A 16,344-nucleotide genomic window follows, 5' to 3' on the forward strand; every position below is an offset into this window, starting at 1 on the left:
TGTTTGTTATTTTCCTATGGGGGGGGGGGGGGGGGGTCTTGTGAATTGCCTCCTTTAGATTTTGAGACCAAAGTGTAAACAAGAGCTTGGGGATCACAGGATGAGGTGAAAAAGGGTTTATTGAGAACAAATAGCAAAAGTTAAAGGCAGGCAGGGGAGACAAGGATCAGGAATGCGACAAAGAGGTAACCAGAACAGGGGTAGCATAACGGAGGACCTGAAGATGAGTGTGAATTAACTGGCTGAATAAATAGAGGAGGGGACAGAGGAGAAGGCAGGTGGAGCAATTGGCACAAGTGAAAGGTGTAATGGTAATTAAGCTGAGGGAGAGAGAGCAATTATCTGATGAGGACAGGAGGAGATCAGAACCTAACATGTTGAATAAACAGACTATTGTCCAATAAACTCACTCAACAGAACTGAAACAAAAGAACTTAACTGAATTCATATTTAACAGAGTAAATAATGGCAGGAAATAAGTAGAAAGGAGCAGAATATACAGACTGACAAAAACTAAAAGGTGAAATACTGACCGATGCACAATTCCTAAAACCTAAGACTAAAGTAAATAAACTATTGGGGATCATGTTTCTCAGACGCACCTCAGAACAGGGATAAAAAGGGGAATGTGGGGGTAAATTAACAAGGAATTCAGACCAAAGCGTTGCAGTTCCACTTTATATATACCACAACTGAATGATTTCAATGTGAAAAGGAACAACTGAAAGGCACGTCCCCTTTAATGTTTTGCAACCTAACCTTGCTTTAAACATTTTACCAACTATTTTAACAACCCCTCTGGCATGTTAGTTTGTCTCCCTAATGCTGTTTGTTCAGCCAGCAAACCTCTGACGCCTTCACAGAACAGCTGAATTTATACTGAGATGAACTTATGCACAGATGGACTCCATTTGTAACGTCTGAAGGCAATTGGTTGCACATGGTTTTATTTAGAGGTGTCCAAGTAAAACAGGGTAAATTTCAAACATTCACCATACTGTTCAGATTTTTATTTGTTAAAAAAAAAAAAAAAAAAAAGGAATATTAAATCTTCCATTTCATGATTACTACATTTTCTTGGTCTATGGCATAATACACAAAGGTTTGTAGTTGTAATGTGACAAAATGTGATAATTATTATTTTAAACTGTTTGCTATAAAGTATGACAGAGTAGCTGTATAAACTGTTTTTAAGTAATTGTGTATTCAAAAAAGCAGCTCTTTAAACTTATTTTTTATTACTGTTACTGCTTTTATATGGGGGAAGGGGGGTACATTTTTGTGTATGCGATGGCGCAATAAAAGGAAGATGCAGAAATTTGTCTACATCCCAACCCCAAGCGGTTTTCAAAAGTGTAATGAGGAGTCAAGTGAGAATGGGAATTATCGTAATGATAACAAAGGTCTATGCACCATATCTTGGGGCTATATTGTAGGGCATTACCATAAAGATGTGATGCGCTTGTATTGCAGGGCTTTTTTTTTTGTTGCTTTTTTTTTTTTTTTTTTAGAGAGAGCAGGCCAAAGCGATAATAACTATTAGTAGATGACGGTGCTTTGCTGGATTCCAGCTGTGGAGCCCAAATTTCCATACAGATAGAATGGCTCTGGGTGGATGATATGCGAATGTGGGGGTAGGGGCTAGGCAACTCCATAGACTCGTGGGGGCACACATGTCCATCGCACATGCTTCTGGTCATATTGTGGAAGTGGCAAGTGGAAGTTCTGGACTCAGTCTTGGTATCCCCCGCTGAGGTTCAAAGTGAGGGGGCAAAGTGGGGGTCTCTGGGTCAAACACCCAGCCGGTCTCTGAGGAGGAGCTGTCCCGGGTCCTGAAACATCACACTGTTTTGCTCTGTCGACAGTTTTAAAAATCTGGAAGTGTAAAGTGTGTATATGTGCGTGAACAGCAAACTAGAGATTTCCATCAAGATCCCACAAGTGAGAAGGTGTGCAACATACTTGTCATCACAGTGTCTAACAAAAAATAAGCCTTTTAAAGTCGCAAACTTGGGAGAGCACACAGATGCTAGAAACAGAACATGTAGTAAAAATAAATGGGAATATGGCTTTGATATTTAAAAAAAGATAATACAAAATCCACATTGTTATTACTAAGACATTTTTGAAGTAAGTCTATTTTGAATATATTTCCAACCGCTTGTTGACTCAATATTTCCAAGAAAACAGGAAGTGACCGTACAGGGCCACAGGGAGGCCAGCACGAAAGCTGCCGAGACGGGGCAGCTCAAACCGAAAAATTCTATCTAAGCTGATGCGAGCGAGCTAGCGACGAGATATCAGCGATCGAGCGAGCGAAGCGAGCGAGCGAGATAGCTATCTATCTAATCGTAGCTAGGATCGATGTATCGATTATATCTAGCTATGAGCTATGTCATCATCTATCATCTATCTATCTATCTATCTATCTATCTATCTCTATTATCTATTATATATCTATCTATCTATCATCTATCTATCATCTATTATCTATCTATCTATATATATATATATATATATATAGATTGATGGTTTTAAACCATTCTTTTCTCAGAGTGCAATGATAATGAACATACAGCTTCAAGGATTTAAAAGAAACAATTGGGTTCACAAGTTTGAATTCACGGTGGACACTCCTTAATCCATGGAGTATGTCAAAATCATATGTATATACCCATTAATATAAGGTGCCAGCCAAGAAAGCATATCCTTGCTCCAAACTAGACGCCGTTAAGCTCAATGAAAATCTGTATCTACCCTCATGGTGAAAGAAAATGCTTTCTGGAAAAGTTTAATAGTGAAATGAGACAAAGATCAAGTTGTTTGGCCACAGGGACCTATAAAAACTTTGGTCATGGTCGGGGCTAAACACCTTGTGCAAACTTGCAGTTGAGTTATCTTACACTGGGACTATTTTCCTAACAGTAGTACAAGTTACAAAGCAGGTGGAATAATGAAAATAAAGGGATAACTTCAAATTCTTCAATTTCACCTTAAATCAACAATTACATTTTACTATTGGACTTATTTTGGGTATTCAATAATGAACAAGAATACATATTAATTTAATTCAGGAATTGATGTAAAAGGCTAAATTTAAGCTTTTGGAATGGCTCTGATCTCAACTTGGGAAAAATGATACTTTGTACTTTGGTTTCCTGAAAGCCAGGGAAAAAAAAAATAAAACAAGTTTGCCATTTCTAATTGATGAGAATAAGAGTGGCCAATATTCATCCATAAATATGGCATAAAGTTTGTTGATGGCTACCAAAAACAAAACCATTGTTGATGTACAACTTGGTTAATGACACATAACCAAATATCACTGGCTATGCATAAATGCATTTCAGCCTGTATGTATAATTTTGACTTATTTGGATTAGAGAAAATTCACACACAAAAACAACAAAAAAAGAAAATACTTCTGAAATACATCTAATTCTTGTTTTCAAAATTCATTAAATTTAGTGATGAATTGGGAACAGTTTGAATGCATTAACAAAAGGCCAAAATTAATATGCCATTCATCAACGAGTGTATGTAAACTTCAGACCGGCACTGCACTGTGCTGTCATGTCTTTCTTACTGTCAGGGGGAGCTGTTGCGTTTGCATGAATGCAATTTAAAAAATGTCAAGCCGCTCCTTTAAGGGTCAAAATAGCAATTAGTTACACAAAGTAATTAATTCAACCTGAGCGACAGCTTATGTCCCAGAAAGGACATGCAGATGTGAGGAATCAGGGCTGAGTGAGATCCAAAATATGTGCGACTGAAAGTGTGATGAACAATCTGCGTGAGGAGGTTAGGTTAATGACAGCAGGGGATGAGCTGCTGGAGAATCCAAGGCTGCGGTCTCTTGTGTTCGTCTTAATGAGCTGGTGTAAATAAGTACACAAACATCTGTAAACAATAGCTGCACGGGTTTTCTATCAAACAAACACAGATGTTTAAAAGTGGGCCCAGGAGATTGGACAAGTAATAGGTCCTGAAACCTGGGACTGAACAGCTTTACTTCTTCTCTTTTTTTTCTTTTTTTTTTTGTTAGTTGACACATGCTGTGTGCGTTTATGTAAGGGCAAAGCTCGCAGGAAGGAGACAAAGATAGTGAGAGCAAAAGAGCGTGAGGACACCAATCACCCTGTAATTATCCCCCTGGTGTGTAAACTGCCCAACTCTCTGTCCTTGATAGATTCACCTGACCCAATAACACAACAAGCAGCCACAACGGACTGCAGGCGGAATAAAGACAACATCGTAGATCAGCCGGGGATCAGCGGTGAGACAAAGACCTAACATCTGGGAGCTGTGGTAAAATTAAAGGACCAGAAACGAAACAATCCTGCTGCAGCTTTACATTAACAGCCTGGAGGTCGCCTGTGCAAAAAAGCAAAACTAAGGTAACACAGGATTCAATTTGATTTGATATTAAAGAAACACCCCTCGGCATCTCAATCCTTCTCTCTTGTTCGGGCTTCCTCTGCTGCTCACACCAGTCTTACCTTAGAGTGATGCATTAAGCCATTTGAATTAACAATGGAACAGCTTATTCTAATAACGCCCATCCCAAGGAGAGCCTTGGATGTTTGCTGGAGTGGGACATCAAGCCTACGTTTATCCTCAGGCAGGGCAGTGATGCATATCACTTCTTCCAAATAGCCAAAACAATCTGGCCAGCCCTCCATCCAAAAGGAAAACATTCACATTACGGTGCGGAGAGGCTGAATAACACCACTGAGCCTACCATTACTGGACACAGAAACATTATCTCCCCAACATGAGTAATTACATGTTGTATCCAGGGTGGAAAAAACGGGACAAGAAGTAATAAATACACCAAAGTACAATAAAGAAAATTACTTCTTTCTTCTATTTGTGGCAGCCGATCATCCACTTTAGTTTATTTTTTATTTTTATGAACTTCAGCTTACATCGTACATATAGATGTCTAAATCATTCATCGTGAGGCCATGGTCAGCTGAATACAAATGAGGATACAGTGGCTGCTCCGTCTGTCCCTGAGGGGCTGCGCAGAAATAGATCTGAGGAAAGCATAGTTTGATTGATGCTGCTACACTCTGAATAATCATCGTATCAGAGGTCAAACCACTTCAGTGCCATGCATTATGTCATTAATTACAGACATAAAAAAACAATAGGACCATATCCATATGTTTCAAGCGTGCTTATTCCTCTTCTCTTCCACCCAGTTATTTCACAATCACTGCAGCTCATCAACCTTAGAAATGCAGAAGAACAGAGAGTGGCGCCCATAAGATACTGAATGCATTCTCAGAACGCCGCACTAGGAAAATGTGGTAGTAATTACACGTGATGAGAGAAGCACATTTGATTCTCACAGTTACATATGCAATTAAAATATTATTCATTACCTCTTAAATAAAAGCCCGATACTGAAATCCCATTAAATTTGGGATAATTGTGCGTGTTTAATTATAAGCTGCGGCACGGCGGAAGAAAGGAAGGAGGGAAGTTTCGGAGAAAGTAGCAGAATGCGCTGTGACCCAGATAGTGGGGGGAGACGTTTTGTTTCAAAAGTGACCTTGCTGTGAAACGTCAGCTCAGAATAGCTCAGAGTGCAACAGCTCCACCGCTTCTTCTGCTCTGGATGAAGCGAGTGGCAAACAGTGAATACTCAGGGCTTGCAATTCCACTACAGCTGCTGAAGACCATCTGATTATAATGCTGCACTATTTTTTTTGTTTGGTAAGATGTTTACAGCGTTAATAGCTGTAGGCCAGTTGTTGGTCTCTTTAAGTGGCAGCATCATCATAGATGGTACAAAGGAAACCATTAGATGTTGGATGTAAAGCAAGGCGTGAAGTTCCCTAAAGTGTAATACCACAAATGCCCTCTGCCTTAAAACAAATCATCTCACACTATGTACAAAGATAATAAATGTTGACCTTTGTGTTTATGTTTTGCAGTTTTGCGTCATCTCATTGCTGTCCCAAAAGAAACTTTAGGACATCAAAGCTCAGTTCAGACAAAGGTCACTTCTTCCATTAAAAAAGGCCATCGTGACCCATATTTGATGTGAGGAAACCTTTTTACGGTGTACTTTTCCGGTGTAGTTTAATTTATGGAATTAAGTTTAATTGTGTAGTGCAAACACCACATTGGGGTACTTTATAAAGACAAACAGGTTTAATTGATATCCATTTGTATACAGTGCTGTGAAAAAGTTTTGGCTCTCTCATAGATGTCTTCAGATTTAGTCATCATTGAATGAATCTAATCATTAACAAAAACAATTAGATCAAAGAAAGATACAATGAGTAAATACAAAAAGCAGTTTTTAAATTACTATTTCATAAAAGGCTATTCAAACCAGCCTGAGCCTGCTAAAAAAATTAAAGGAAGACTTTGAAAACACATCAGATATCAACTGAAAAAAGAAACCATGTTGGATATCTATACTGATATGGAATGGGTAACGTGTCAGGAACAAAAGGCTACCACATCATTTGATGAAAATGTTCATCCCACAGAGAGTTTAATTTGAAATAACAGAGAAAGTTTTTTAGAAAAACTGATGTGTGAGGTGCTCCGTCCAGCAATCAAAAGCCAGAGAGAAGATGGCATCACACATGCAAACTTTTTGATGACCATTTAGGCTACTGTCAACATCATGAATAATACAGAAAATATTTTGTTACCTCTTTTATTTTGTCTAGTTTGCATATTTAGATTTTTTTTGCAACTTTTTCCATTTCTCCGAAAATGTTTAGTATTGAGAACATTTCTGTAAATAATATAAAAATTACTATATTCTTTGTACATTTCTCAAATTTATATCCCTAATAATTCTATATATTTTCTAATGTTTATTTACCCTCAATAACATTATGTTACTAGAGCCACATGCGTAATTAACCCGTTGGGCCGCTGAACCTCATTCATTTTCTTACTATGGGGATGATAATGTTTATTAATAATTGTCTGATTGTTAAAGTAGTTGTGCTCATTTCCTCCACTATCTGCCACACCCAGGCTTGACTTGTAAAATTAAGAAATCATTTGAGCGGAACCTGTATGACAGAATGAAGCAGGCTTAAAAAAAATCTATAAAAGCAAGATATCATGTACAAATCAAAATAAATTCAATAACAGAAGAAAAAGAAAGTCGTTGACATCTATCAGTCTGGAGAGGATTAGAAAACCATTTCTAACGTTTTAGGGGCTCCAGTGAACCACATTGAGAGCCATTATCCACAAATGGTGAAAACAGGGAACAAGGGTGACTAACCCAGGAGTGGCTGGTTTATCAAAATTAAACCAAAAGCATACTGACTTCTAATCCAGGCACAAAAGAGCCCAGAGTAACATCCTAAAAACTACAGATTTTAAGGACCTTAGTTAAGGTCAGAGTTAATGTTTCAACAACAACACAAAGCCTCATCTGACATTTGCCAAAAAAAAAAAACATCCTGGTGAAATATTATGTGGACTGATGAAAAAAATGTGAAACATTCTCCCTGTTACAGCTGGTGTGAAACTAGCACAGCTACGACAGATTTTGCAAATTTAAGCTAAGCACGATATTGATGTTTTTTCTGTTAGAAAGGTAACCTATGATGAGTGTTTATGGTTAATGTTGTTGTTCTTTTGAAACTATTGTTTCCTATTAAGGTTATTTATTATCTTATGCCTGTGTCATTCATTTTCCAGCTGGTGTTTTGTCATTTTCCCCACTTACCTTCCTCGATTGACCTTTGGATAATCGATTCCTTTGAAGCCAGGGCCTGTTTGTTATCACTCACCTGTTTCCTATTGTAGATACGTTCCAGGTTCTATTCCATCCAGTTTTTATACCAGTGCGTCTCCAGCTACTCTTCCTCTGGGGTGTTTCCAGTTTGTTTCCAGTCCTCTATGCATCATGCTTGCATGCTTTGGGTCCTGCTTCATGCCTACAGACGACACAACCTGCTAACTTCTGTGTGATCATTTCCTACTCTTTGTGGGGAATCTAGTGAGAGATCATTCTCAAACAGAGATTACATTTGTTTGACTTTCATTTTCTTCCATATGTTTTGCATCTTTTATCATGAATATGCATTTAATTTTACATGCATCCAGCATCAACAGATGAAACACGGCAAAAAACCCCAACATAGAAACATTCAATGTGAAGAAGCCACTGGCTAGAACTTAAGCAACGTACGCTGGAGAAAGAAGCATTGCTAATGCCAGCAGTTTGGCCTTGTGTGAGTTAAATAGCCACTAGTTTTTGTATCATTTTAAAAATACAAAAATCTTCAACTTTTATTTCTTAAATGCAAATATTCTTATTTAACCTTTCAATAACCACTAGGAATTACTCGGTCCCTAGTGTCAAGGTTATTGCAAGGTTTTATTGGTTACAGTTTCAACAGCACAAATATTTCTCTTCATACTGTTTTTGCGGTTCAGATTCCTTTTAAGGAAAGGCTTTAAAAAAGTACTGAAGGGATTAGAGTTTGTGTTGCTGCACACTGCCTGTCAGCTGGCTGCAAGACATTTCCCTCTTTTACAAATGGGACAGATTTTACCTTTTCCTTAGGTGACAAATACAAATCATTATCTATGCTTACATGCACAAAGTTTCACGATCGGATTAAAATGTATTCTGATTAAATAATTGGATAGTACCGTTTATATGGGTGTGTATATGCATCTGGCTTTATTCAGAATAGAACCACTCTGACATGCGCGGTTATCAAATTCCCCTAAAAACCACAGAAGAAGAAGTACATCCGTCTTTGCTAGACAACAAAAATAGTAAACAAAACAGTATTATACTAGCTTGTTTGTCTTCCAATGCCCAAGATGGACTTGCACAATGTTCTTATTATGGTTAAAACCTTACTGAGAAAGCAACAATATTAAACTCTTTTATTTTTTCGAACAGAAAGGTTGTACTGGAAGACCTGACAGTTTTGCTTCCCGACGTATTTCTGCCACTCAACAACATGGAAATGCTCCATGTTTACATCGGGCGGACCTGCGCACTCTGGTCAGCTTGGCACAGGATCCATAACAGGATCCTGACAAGCGTTTATTTGATTAAATTATCAATCGGCATAAACCACCCCTCTCATTTGGATTACAATTTAATTCCGACGGATTTTAATTTGATCCCAATATTCCGACTGGTTTGTTTATTGTGAATTTCTCCAGTGTGAGATCAATAAAGCCTATCTTATCTTACATGATGCATTTTTATTCCGATCGGCCCTTTAGTCCGTTGCTTTTGTCCATGTAAATGTAGCTTAGGCAATTAAAAACTGCAATATTTGACACCAGTGAGTTTGGGCATACATATTGCTATTTTTATCAATGATGATGCAGAGGCTACAGGGTACTGTTCTCTGATCAGCCATATGGCAACCAAGCGTGTAATGGTAATATCATCTTTATTGTCATTGAAACATACATTACTACGAAATTTGTTCTCTACTTTTAACCCATCACCCACTGCCCTAATCCAGACACAGAAGAGCCCAGAGTAACATCCTAAAAACTTCAGATTTTAAGGACCTTAGTTAAGGTCAGAGTTTATGTTTCAACAACAGCGACGATGGAATACATAATTTGGGGTTAAGTGCCTTGCCCAGGGGCACATTGACATGTGGAAAGGGGAAACTGGAATTGAACCCACAACCTTCTGCTTGCCAGACAACTACCCAACCCATCAAGCCACAGTCGCCCCCTAAAAAAAAAGACCAAAGTGCTCATATTGGATGGTTCACTACACCTCTTTATCAAGAGGGCATTTTGATTTAAAAGGTTTGAGAATTTTAAATATCTCGACACATTAGTGATGGAAAATTATACTGTTCAACAGGGGAGATATCTATAGAATTGGGTATGGAACTTCGTTATCGATTCAGTTGTGCATTTTGAAGAAAGCCAGAATCTACTGAAGCATGAAGGTCTATCTTTTCTGCACTTTGATAACAGATATTCTTCTCTGCGGATCTGAGACCTAGACCATTCTAAAAGACATTTGAAGAGACTTAAAGTTTTCTAAATGTAGTGTCTTCATCCGTTCCTTGGAGTCTTTATGAAATTCCCAATTACTAACTATCCAAGAGCTATGTCAGCAGCAACCAGCTATCATATACAAGCTGTAGTGACAACATTGACCTGCACACTGCTGACAGCAGGACCCACAGAAGAGTACTGTACAAAGAGCAACCTCCTAATCCAGTCAGAGACCATAGAAAGAAGAATTAGCAGGCTAATATCTGCTTGTTATATTCCCATTATTACGCTATAAAGAGCCTAATGGTTGAAGGTAAAATTTGGGCACATAAGTAAATCTCTTATAATAGTTAACTAAGTTGCATCACCCAAAGAAGCATTCGTTGTCTTTGTGTTTAAAATAAAAGCAATTTAATGATGTTTCATTCTGGTTTTTTTTTCCACGGAAACATTGGCGTATTTTACTCAAGGCCGTTACATCATGATAATCCCACACCAGTCACGTCCTAATAAGCACACCGCTTTCTGTAATTAGGCCACCTGTAACATTTGCACATAAGTAAAAATTTCGGGGCAGAATTTTACTTGCAGTTGAGAAAACTCGAGAGAAATAAATCCACGTCCCACTCAGAAAGTTATTTATTTCTCCCAGATTTTTCTCCACACTCTTTTTGCTGCCTGTATAAGTGTAAGCTGATGCACAGGATGTGTGTTGGCCTGGCCCGGCGTCTCCTGCTGGCTCCCTCAGAGCTGCTTGGCTCGGCCCGGTGGCTTCAACCTGCAGGCAGCCATAGGACAGCCCAAGCGGAGCTGTCTGCCACTCCTGTGCTTCATTAGGAAACAAAATATAAGGTTTCCACTCCATTAGGAATGACTTTAGGAGTGAAAGCACATAAGACGCCGACTCACCTCATCAACAATGCATTGCAATAACGGCTGAGGATGAATGAGAGCGGGTAGAGAGGGGAAAGGGAGAGAGAGAGGAAGGGAAAAAACAGCATTAGCCTGTATGCGATGTCTTTACAGCAGAGTGGAAGGATGAAAAAAAAAAATCATTAATGCAATAAAATGTGGTCAGATTAATCAAATGCCTCAAACTCTTATGAAAATATTACAGGGGGAGAATTTTCTATTACATCTAATGGTATCTAATTTAACACTGGCAGTTAAAGGCTTGGGCATCTATTTATTGTGAAACACAATTTAGGAAGTTTAAAGGGAAGCAGCGAAGCATGCCTGCAGCAAAGCCGTCAGGACCGTAGGTAGAGATTTTTTCCTGCTATTTTCTCTCCACCAACTCATAAAAGCTTATCATTACAGCCTGTAGGTTGCTCTGAGTTCCTTTTTGTATTTTTTTGTATTATTTTTTTTCTGTTTTGGGAGGGGTTCAATATGTAATTAGTGTGTCATAATCAAAATGACCCACTCGGCCACTTTATGTTCAGCAAGACAGAATGACTGCACCACGCTGGCAATCTGTGGGCATGTGCTAACACCATTAGCATAATGAAAGTATACAATTGTTAATAGCTAGCCCTCTCCGCACGGACAAGGATCTGGAGAATGTGGGCAAGCATCAAGATACATACAGCGGTTTCGGCAAATGGCTCAAAGGAGGAGAGAGCAAAACATGTTATTTGTGCCTTAAAAGCAATCTGCGAAAACTGTCATTCCTTCCCCTCGTCGCACATCTTCTGCGAGGGCCCCTTCGGAAGATCTCGTTTTCAATTAAAACCTCATTTGCTTGTAAGTTCAAATGAAATCATTTTATGAATTAGCACATGAATTTACATACTGGGATGTCTGCCAGTATGCAATGGGAGGCTAATTTACCTTAAAGATTGATTTTTTTTCTCTCTCTCTCTCTCTTTTTCTTTCTAGAGAAGATTTCAGTGACGGCGTGGGAGCAATGATGCATATGTGAGATCTGAGAAAACATTTACCAAAAATCCAGCGGCAACAAAAGGAACCGAAATGCGAGATGTCTGAGAGCTTTTCTTAGTGAGGAGAAAGAGTTTCTGCAAAGTTAGATCAAGGGAAAATAATAAATAAAAAAAACTTTTAAAACCCTCACAAGGACACAAGTGTTGAAGCCATTAACAGTAAGTGTTTTTGGTAATGGCTTCAACAAAATGGATCACTTTAAATAAGGAAGGCCACGTTGAAACTATTCATTCTTGATTATTGATTTAAAAATATTCACACATTTCAAAAAGGCGACAGGCAACAAAGACGTCGCAAGCGATCCGGTCTTCATTGAGACACAAATTATTCCTACTGCTCTTCAGCCATGATTGAAAAACATCAATATAAAGTGCTGGTCTTTATGGGTTTTTTAAAAAAGTTTTAAAGACTCTCCACCTGCATGAAGCCACTCATGATGCTCGAGAACACAAACGCATTCAATCAACCGTCCATCTGGCTGCAGATTGTCCACATTAAATCACTTGCTCATTTCGCGAGGCCTTGTCCGACAAAAGCAGCACAGCTGTTATTGATTCATCCTCTCAATTAAATAAAGCTTTGCTCCCTCCACACCTTGTAAATACCCAGAGACCCCCCATCCTGCACAATATCCATTCTCCTTACACCGCTCGCGTTATCAGTCTGCACGGAAAATTAATTCCCCCCACTGCTGCCGAAATAACTATAATTGCAAACTACACAAAGAGAGAAATTGGAAAGAGAGGTTTTAATATACATTTCCAGGTGTATTCTCCATTTGTTCAAGTCAATAACATTTTTTCATTAACATTTGTAATAATGAAAAAAAGAGGAGTTTTGTCCCCTGTTCATTTTCGTTTTAAATCAGACATGAATTCACTCATTCCTAACTGTTATGAGCTGCACTTTCTCATCCAATTTGCTTTAAGTCCTCTAAATGAGATTATTGCTGGCTATCAACCGTAGCACATTTTCAATTTACATATTTATCAGCTGAATGATCCACATCTCACAATAAGTGATTGAGTGCTGATGCCGCACTTTAATATAATACAAAATCAATATGATGAATAAGTAGGTAACTATGTGAGCGCAGGTTGTTTCAGGTGTTGGATTCATTTCTTTGTGGATTCCTTAAATATTGTTGCTGAAAAGCATCATTCCTATAATGGAAAGATACCTGTTTTTCTTTATGAAGAGAGCATGTCACGAGGAAATGTACAGACCAAAGGGCCCACACTTGTCTCTTCTTTGCCCAGAGGATTATCTAGGAGGTGTGAAGCAACCTCCATCGTTGATGGAGTTATGAGCTTGTCTTTTTACCCGTGGGTCACAGATTCAACCGTGCCCCTAAGCACAAACTATCCCAAATGATGACAAATCTTTATCTCCAAAAAATTTCCAGCTTTGCTAAGACATAAACATCCCTAGTTTTTAAAACCCAGCCAGGAGAGGATGATATTTCTAGGATATAATTCCTGCAAGGAATTTTTTATTAATTTATTTATTTCGAGGTAAGCATACATTTAATACATATAAGCTAAGCTTTACGATCTTTAGCGATTGCTTACCTGGGACGTACCCAGGTAGGCTATTGTACAGTATATGTCACTGGATTGCAATATTTGCACCCTGTGGCATATACAAGCTGAAATGATCCTGCCATGCTCATTTGACTTTTATACTTTTAACAGATTATACCAGATCTAAACTTTTTCGGGTATTACTTTTTTTTTTTGCCCATTGGTTTTTATAAAGATTTCATTCCTCCCATATTTATCCTATTTTTAAACCTTGCTCTCTTGTTGCATGTCCTGCTTTGATTTACATTACATTACATTACCAGTCAAAAGTTTGGACTCACCTTTGTCATTTAACAGCTTTTCCTTATTTTTATGACTTTCAACATTGTTGATACAAAGTGAAGCCATAACAACTATGACTGAAAAGTATATAGAGTTATGTATTAAACACAAAATTGTGAAATAATTCAAATCATGTATATTTTAGCTTTTTTCTAAATAGCACCCCTGTGTTTTCATTACTGCGTTGGTCACGTTTGGCCTTCTTTCAATGAGCTTCATGTGGTCAATCACCTGAAATGGTTTTCCAACGGTCCTGAAGGAGTTCCCAGAGGTAGTAATAGAAAATAAAGACAAATCATTGATTAGGAAGGTGACTTCCAATCTGGTTGTGTTAAGATGTTTGCATGAACGAATGAATGTTTTGACCACTGCAAAACAAATCTAGCTAACTGTATCAAGAGTACGCTTAAACCTATAGACACATAGCAAATGGACTGAACTTATATAGCGCTTTTCCAGTCATGCTGACCACCTCAAGCACTGATATATGTAGAAGTTGAGCAATGTTTTTCAAACACTGCATTCAATTTAAGTTTCCAATAAAATTCTGAAGTCCATATCGGATGAGGTGTTAGCTCTGGGTACATTCCTGTTCATTCTGTCATTTCATTTTGTACCTACACATTGGGATTCTGTGCCTCTCACCTTCCATTGCTTGTCTGTAAACAATCTTTTGTGTACTTGTATGCTTAAACCATGGCGTCTCCGTTTATTATTTTCAGCAGTAAAGAATTGAGATTAATCATTGACATTAATAGTCATAAAAATGCCCAAATCTAATGTACAATTTAATCCAGGTGTATGTTATTATCTGAAAACTGAGTAATATACTCAATCCCAACTCATTTGATTGTTATTCCTGTCTGGATCGCTTGATTCTTCACTTCCAGCTGGTAATATTTATTAATTGAAGCACCTCTATTCCTTAAGGTGAGCTATGAGGAAGCAGGTAAGAAACATCTTTACTGGTAGGAACAAGTTTATGCAGGGTTGATACCAAATGTCGCTCAATAAATGGCACCCTTAAAGGGGCAGTAGGAACCTTTTATAAAAAAAAAAATTCTAATAATAATTGCTAAAACTATCACAATTACCTGACAATAAAATATGAGACAGATGATCTGTGAAAAAATTAAGCTCATCTGGCTCCTCCCAATGCAGAAATACCCAGCTTACAGAAACAACCAGAAACAACCAATCAGAGCCAGCAGAAGTGTCAATCATGTTTTTGTACATGCTGCTCACACCCCTCCTCCACACAGCGCGTACCAAAACAACCTAACTTTACAGGAAAACTGCCAATTTTTGAAATGGCCCTTGCTCCGAAGATAAAGGATGACAAAAGCAAGCTAAAAAGAAAGAATTACACCGAGCCCGAAATGACATTAGGGAATGTCAGGGAAAACATCGGAGCACCGCTGTGAGGAGGGAGCTGTGGAGGGAGGGCTGTAGCGCTGCAGAGCGCAAGGGGGCGGGACCTGTGAGGTGTGCTTGTTCATATTGTTAGTCCACTGTTTTCTCAGCTTTAACTACATGAAAAGGTGTGGTATGAATGACGAAAACTGCGAAAGAGGAAAGTTTTGTGCAGATAATCAAAAATTCGAACTGTTACTTGTAATCACTCCACCTGTGTACATGCTGTCCATTGTGCAAAATGACCGGGTGGTGTTTTACCATTCACTGGACAAGAAATTAAGCAAAAGAAAAAGACATTTGTTGGGTAACTGATAAAAAAATAAAATAAAAATTAACGCCATTGGTACCCTCCCTAGTCCCTGCTGCCCTGGGCATAGAGCCGTCTCACCCATATCAAAAACAGCCACTGGTTGTCTGAAACTACTGTTGGCAAACTACAAGCTGCTCGACTGTTGTGAAGGCTACCAGTATGTATTAAAATCAAAATGACAGTAAACAACGATGCCATTTTTATTTTTCACAATTTTTTTTCTAACAATCATCCTGACATGTACTCTTAAATCTTATTCTAGTATTTGAGAAGCATGTAGGCCAATCAAAAATTGGAAAGAAAGGAGGGGAGAAAAATGAGCCAACACAACAGACCTAATCAATCAGAAAGCTCTTTGCTAGCGGCTGCATACACATTAGGCCACATCTTCAAGATTTTTCAGAGCAAACCGTGGAGCAAAACTCCATTACCTCCTGACACAAAATGCAAATGAATCACAACATGGGGTGGGAAGGAATTAAAGACCCTTCTCTAATCAATGACAAACCAGGATGAAACCCTCTCTTCCGTGGATCTGCCATAGGCGAACTCCCGCTCCCCACAAACAACGCACACAGGCTCACAGACAGACACGCACTTTGTGCTATGATAGCCTATGAGTGAAATGGGTTTGAGTTATTAACATTAAAACTTATTAATTATTTACTTTGACTTATTAAAAACAGAACATCAACAACTGTTTTAACTCAGCTAAAAAAAATCTAACAAAGTGATTTAATAGGTCTAATAATTTTGATATTATCTTTTTTATTCTTATTTCTCTTTTGATACAGAGACTTAAGATAAATCATTCCATAACCACTT

The sequence above is a fragment of the Fundulus heteroclitus genome, chromosome 2 (genome assembly GCF_011125445.2).
Source record: "Fundulus heteroclitus isolate FHET01 chromosome 2, MU-UCD_Fhet_4.1, whole genome shotgun sequence".
In the NCBI taxonomy this organism is placed as follows: Eukaryota; Metazoa; Chordata; class Actinopteri; order Cyprinodontiformes; family Fundulidae; genus Fundulus; species Fundulus heteroclitus.